Here is a 7,500-nt window from a genome sequence, read left to right on the forward strand (position 1 = left end):
CTGGCGGCCGAATTTCCATAAATATCAGACCGACGCGCAGGTTCCGCGTCACGTAGAGAAACGACACGAGAAGTACCTTCCCCCCGTCTCTTCCCTACCCCTACCCCTACCCCCTACCCCCTCCTTACTTCCACCCATTTGGCCATGTTGCTAAGCAAGGGTCGCTTTACTTCTTTCTAGTCCAGTCATGTATCAATTCATGTTTTATTAAACCTATGCAAAATAAATATTGACTCTTTACACGGTCTTGCATTATCACTGTCAGCCTTACAACAATACTTGTACCACCTCTACTACTGCTTCTACAATTACTACTACTATCACTGTTATCATCCTCACTGCCCGATTCCACAGGCTACACCAACCCCTTCGTTCCACGGAACACGCAACGGCCGAAGAATTTCCCCCCAAAAAACAAAGATCCGCACGCACAAACGCGTCGAGTAGAAACACCAAAGTTAGACGTGGATAACAGACAGGCAAGAGAGGAGGATTCAGAGGGGAGCACAAACGGGGATCTAGAGCAGGATCGCGCCGAGAGAAGGATATAATAGGATGGATATAGAGGTCTTAGAACGACGACTCGCGGAGAAAGGACATGAGGCTGTCAGGCAGAAGATATGACCATGACCGGGTTGAGTTTACAGGGGGGTTGGAGTGTGTGTGTGTGTGTGTGTGGGGGGGGGGGGTTATGGGGCGCCAAGCAACCGAATCCTCTACCAAGGACAACACGGTGGAGAGACGCTATAATAGAGGGTTTGTTAGAAGGATATGGCGGATATGGGACGTCCTGCAGGAGAGATATGGGAGAGGGGGATGGATGATGATGACGGGGGAGGGGGGAGGGACGGGGATGGTTAGGAAAGAGAGAGAGAAAAGGGGTGAAATACGTTGACAAAAATAGAGGATGGTGAGGAAAGGAAGGGATTGAAAGTTTGTACATTTGAAAGCAGAACCAAAACAGAAGAAAGTACATAATGAATAAGCAAGCGAGAATCACAGAAAACAAGATAGACAGATCAAAATAAAGGAGATACAGAGAGATACAGAGAACGAAAGCGAGCGAGCGAGCGAGAGAGAGAGAGAGAGAGAGAGAGAGAGAGAGAGAGAGAGAGAGAGAGGAGAGAGAGAGAGAGAGAGAGAGAGAGAGAGAGAGAGAGAGAGAGAGAGAGAGAGAGAGAGAGAGAGAGAGAGAGAGAGAGAGAGAGAGAGAGCAAGAATAACAAGTCTTCCGGTAAGGAAGAAAAGAAGAAAAAAGTAGAATCCCGTTGTTTCTCGGCTCATGAAGATAAATGGACGCGAGCGAGCGGGCGATGAGGATAGATAGAAGCGGCGGAACGGATGAGGGAGATGGAGGAAAAGGAGAGCATCCGGCGAGGCTTGTAAGGATATGGATGGAGGCGTAAATGAGGCGAGATGAAAAGGAGGAAGATGAAGAAAATGAGGAGGAAGTGAAGATTATAAAGAGAAAGAGATGGAGGGACGACGGATGGTGTGATGGGAGATTGATGAAAAATACTGAATTTGGAAAAGATAGGAACAGCAAATACTAAAGATATGGAAATTAGTGGAAAGATGATGAATAGGCCTACTAAAGAAAAGGGTATACAAGAAGAATATCAGCGTACACACACACACACACACACACACACACACACACATACATATATATATATATATATATATTATATATATATTATATATAATATATATATAAATAAATATGTTATACATATTAATATATATATATATATATACATATAATTTACTTATAATATACTAAATACAAAACTCAATTATACAATACTTTAGTATATAAATATATATATATATATATATATCTAATATATATATATATATTATTATATATATTATATTTACACACACACAACACTCACACTACACACACACACACATACATCTCATACACACAAACACTCACACACACACACACTACACACACACACACACACACACACACCCACAATACCACACACACACACACCACACACACACAACACACACAACAACACACACACAACACACACATATAACACACCACTGTACAGTGACTCACACACACACACACACACAGCACACACACTCCATAAATACCATCACTGTCACCCAAGTCATTATCATCATCAAGAGATGGAGGGACGACGGATGGTGTGATGAGAGATTGATGAAAAATACTGAATTTTTAAAAGATAGGAACAGCAAATACTAAATATATGGAAATTAGTAGAAAGATGATGAATAGGCCTACTAAAGACACGGGTATAACCAAAAATATACAGCGTACACACACACACACACACACACACACACACACACATACATATATATAATATTTATATATATTATATATATATATATATATTATATATTATATATTACTTATATATACATATACATATATACATATATTTAATATACATATACATATAATCTAAATATTACATAGACTACACACACCACAAATATACATACATAAATATATAAAAAATATATATATATATATATATATATATATTATCAATATATATACTATATATATTATATATTATACACACACACACACACACACACCACACACACACACACATACATACACATACCACACACAACACACACGCGCACACACAACACACACACACACCACACACACACACACAACACACACACACACACACACACACACACACACACACACACACACACACACACACACACACACACACCATAATCACCATCACTGTCACCAGTGATGGTGATAACCATCACTATCACCACCACCATCATCATCATCATTATCATCATCATCACCCTCACCATCATCAAGAGAAAGAAGAAGAACCACACAGACAAAGTGAAAGGGAAACGCAAGGCAACATGGAGGAAGAGAAAGCTTAAGCGGTTTCAAAACAGTTTGTGTGCGCGCGTGACCGAGCGTGATGAAGAAGGAAAAATAAAACGTACAGCATAGTCTAACAATTTTCCAATCTAGGCAGGAAGTGTGATTTCTGTTTCGCTTTTTCACCACAACCCACACACACACACACACACACACACACTACATACATACACATACACACACACACACACAACGTCGCACACGACACACACACACAAACACACACAACAAAAAACACACACACACAAACCACACACACACACACACACACACACACACACACACACACACACACACACACACACCATAATCACCATCACTGTCACCAGTGATGGTGATTACCATCACTATAACTACCATCATCATCATTATCATCATCATCACCCTCACCATCATCAAGAGAAAGAAGAAGAACCACACAGACAAAGTGAAAGGGAAACGCAAGGCAACATGGAGGAAGAGAAAGCTTAAGCGGTTTCAAAACATTTGTGTGCGCGCGTGACCGAGCGTGATGAGAGTTCATCATCATTATCATCATATTCACCCTCACCATCATCAGAGAATAGAAGAGAAGAACACACAGACAAAGGGAAAGGGGAAAACGCAAGGCAAATGGAGGAAGAGAAAAGCTTAGGTTTTTCAAAACAGTTTGTTGCGCGCAGGTGATACGAGCGTGATGAGAAGGAAAAAATAAAACGTACGCATAGTCTAACATTTTCCAATTTGCAGGAAAGTGTGATTTCTGTTTCGAGAGAGAGAGAGAGAGAGAGAGAGAGAGAGAGAGAGAGAGAGAGAGAGAGAGAGAGAGAGAGAGAGAGAGAGAGGGGGGGGGAAGAGCGCAGGCCCCCACCAGGCCCAGCGCGGCGGGGAGGCTGCTCTGGTAATAACATCCCAGGTGTTTTGCCTCGGTTGGGAGAGACAACCCCCCCCCCCCTCCACAAGCCTCATGGCTTCTTCATGCTCTCACTGCCTTTCAGATATTCCCACGCTGGTTCTCCCACCCCCAGTCCTCCCACCTCATCATTACCTGCCTTTCGACCTTCTTTCATCCCCCTTCATCACTCTCTTATCTCCCGAGGCCTACCGGGGGTACAGTGTCTTCCACTTCTTCTTCCTCCTCCTTCGTCTCCTTCGACCTCCCGCCTCCGGCTTCATCATGACTTCCATCCTTTATAATCGCTACCTTTGTTCCGCTCCTCGGGATCAATCATCATCAACCTCCTTCTTGCTGTTTCTCTCTCAACATGGGGTGACATCTCTCGCGAGAGAGAGAGAGAGAGAGAGAGAGAGAGAGAGAGAGAGAGAGAGAGAGAGAGAGAGAGAGAGAGAGAGAGAGAGAGAGAGAGTGAGTTTAGGAGATAAGACCGTGGCACGTGATCATCTCTCTGTTTTAACAAAAACAAAATTTGGGAATTCGAATTTTGAATTTTCTTTTTAATAGAACCTTCACAATTGCTGGATGTCATTGCGGAAGTCTATGCGTCCCTTGTCTCCAATTGTTATTCTTAGCAATAAGTAGCCAATAGCGCCTGGGATTCACCATACTTTCAACATCCCGAATTGACAGAGGACCTTCGCAGCACACTTGCGCGTCGCCCCCCCCCTCCCCGTCGGCTTCCTCACACACAGCCTCGCCGCACCCGCAATTAGCACGTTATCAGGACCTCATTACGCACAAAAGGGGTACAAGGCCTCCGCCTCTTGCCACGTATCGCCGCCACAGGGGTCTCGCCCTGTGTCTCGGCGCGAGATGGCCTCCTTCCAAACAATAAACCTTCCCGGCCTGTCCTCCCTTACACTCCTATAAAACCTCTTGCAAAACACTAGGACAATTGCTAAGCACCCCTGCAACCCCTTTCCCTTCTCCCTCCCCCCCTCCCCATATCTAGATCTGCAGGACAAAGCGCCCTCGACAGAGAGGATGGGAACGAGGGGCGAAGGGAATGGATAGCCCTGGTGATGGCACCAGAGTGTAAATATGTCCCGAACCGGCCTTTGTCGCACCTCCGCTGACACACTCATACCGGTTACGCTTTTGTTAGGCTCGGAATGTATTTGGCGAAACGATGTTTTATTAATGGTGTTTTTTTAGCACTATGCCCTTTTACAATGAACTTGGGAGGCTGAGACAATGGGACAACCCACGGCAGAGGGGGAGGGAAGGGGTGGGAGGAAGGGGGAGTCTGCTCGGCGGGAACACAACAACAGTCAACAAAGGTCCTATCGCGGAGAGTGGGTGGTTCATTGAGGACGGATTCGGATTTGCCTTCCTTGCCGACCATCTTTGTCTCGTTCATTCAAATCTCGCCCTCGCACTGCTCTCCATCCCCATCTTCACCTATGCCTCGCACTTCATCTCGTTCCTAATAGAATTTCTCTCTCCCTCCCCTTCTCCTCTCCTCTTCCCTCTCTCCATCCCCTCCCCTTCCCCCTCCCCCTCTCTTTCTTTCTCTTTCTTTCTCGTTCCCTTTCTTTACTCTTTCCTCCTTCTTCCTTCCTTCCCATTACTCTTTCCTCCTCCGCCATTCCTCCAGCATTCCTCTTTCCACCCTCCCTCCATCCACCCTCCTTACCTCCTCCCTAATTCATTCATCTAACCTTCCTTCCTTCCCTCCTCTTTACCTACAAAGTCTCTATCTCCTCACTCTTTTCTATCTACAGTTACTTCACTTCCTTCACTAACATTTCTCTGTACTTTCTCCGCTTCTCCTTCCTCATAAAAACCACCGCCTTCCAGTTCCTCATCGCTGCACCTTATCTCTTCATTCAGTCCCTTCCCTAATATTGTGTTTTGTGCTACTTACTTAAAAAAAACAACAGATGTCAACTGCCGAAACAAAGCGTCCTTACCTGCAAAGAAAAGAAAACAACAGAAAATTAAGATCTCTCCGATATTTTCCGATTCCATCTCGATAAAACAAACCAACAAACTGTAAGAACATAAAACTCCTTAACACACTTAACTTTTAAATGCCTATCCATTTAGCCCTTTTAACACTGTCTTAACACTCTCTTCGCCACGGTCTAGCGGCGAAAGCGACTCGTCTTCCCTCCCTCACTTATTTCTCAGGTTCCCCGCTGGATCGGTTTACCAACTTAGCTCAGCCGGGTTGAACATGGCGAAGGAGGGGGGGGGGGAGGGGGGGGGAAGGGGAGTGAGGGAAAGGGAAAAGGGAAAGGGGAGAGGGAGATATAAAGGGAGGGAGGGAGGGAGGGAGGGAGGGAGGGAGAGAGAAAGTGGGGGGAGAGGGAGAGGGAGAGGGAGAGAGAGATGTACTCTTGCGCTACCTCTGATAAAGTTCAGGAGAGTTATGAACTCTGCTATATAATCATGTTTGGGGCTTAAGAGTTGAACACCCAAAGCGCAGAACGTACAGCGGGGAGCACTAACTTTGTCCCACAACAACCCGGTAAGTTTACGAGAATCAAGGAAGTGTTGGGAAGCCGCAGCGGCGTTGCCTCCGTGATGTGATTTCAACTCTCGGAAAGAAGCTTTTACTCTCAGGAAGGTCAATAAAAAGCCTAGTCGGTGTTCGAAGCAGGGGACAGACCGACAGCAGTGATGCTTCCTTATCCAAACTGCCAAAGGCGCACAAAAGGGAGGCGAATCCAACACCAAAGCCCAAGGGGAGGAAGGAGGAAAACACACCTTCGCGCCGCAAAAGACCAAACAACAATAACACGGGACTGAGGGTCACACGAGGGCTACGTCGCCGAATCACCCATGCAACAGCGCGATTGCCGTCACAATAGCAACAATACAACAAAGCTGCTAGTACTTCTACAACAGTACAAGGGTTTAACAATGGACCAGTTTTGGGATAAGGCCACAGAGGGAGCAAAAAGGGCTTCATTTACCACGCCGTTCGTGCGAGGGAGCGGGGATGTATAAATCATAAGAAGCGGCAGAGAAAGGTTTACTTGCATTGTTAAAAGTGGGCGAGGGAAGAACGAAGAAAGCAAAGCAAACAATGTAACTATACGTGAAGTTAGTGGTATGGAAAACCCTAGTAATTAACCAGCGAAAGAAAGAGGAAGCAGACAATGCAAGGCCGGAAGGAAAACGGTAAAACAAAACAACAAAAAAGGAAAAGACTGCAACTGAGAGGACATTGAATGAGCGGAGAGCGAAGAGCGAGAAACAAAAGCCCCCGCCAGCGCCCTCGCCAGCGCCCTCGCCAGCGCCCTCGCCAGCGCCGCCGGCAGCAGATCTCGTTTCCCATCATGCGGCGCGGCGGAAGCGCCTCCTACCATATGGTGATCAAGGTTATCCTACACCTGTTGGGCCGTGACGTGATATCTCGGGAGGGGAGGCGGGGCCGCGCCGCCCTCGCCTCCACAAAGCGAACCGCACTCCCGCCGCAACTCATTTCAAAAACGCTCTTCTTGTTGCTGTAATTTATGACAACTTCCCTTCGCGATCTGGAATTCTGCCCGAGTGAGGCTGACGCAGATCGGCCAAGGTAAGCGAATGGACAGACACACATCTGCAGAATTCCCTTTGATGCTTGCCAACTATACGATTGGTGTGTGTGTGTGTGTGTGTGTGTGTGTGTGTGTGTGTGTGTGTGTGTGTGTGTGTG

The 7,500-nt window shown here is 46.1% G+C and overlaps 1 protein-coding gene across 11 annotated transcripts in view; it reads right to left on the reverse strand.

The window, feature by feature from the left end:
- Window positions 1-7,500, reverse strand: part of LOC122242614 (uncharacterized) — a 448,283-nt gene that overhangs the window by 88,644 nt on the left and 352,139 nt on the right. The window lies entirely within an intron of this gene.

The sequence above is a fragment of the Penaeus japonicus genome, unplaced genomic scaffold, assembly GCF_977035675.1.
Source record: "Penaeus japonicus unplaced genomic scaffold, GWHDUDI00000001_assembly GWHDUDI00000006, whole genome shotgun sequence".
In the NCBI taxonomy this organism is placed as follows: Eukaryota; Metazoa; Arthropoda; class Malacostraca; order Decapoda; family Penaeidae; genus Penaeus; species Penaeus japonicus.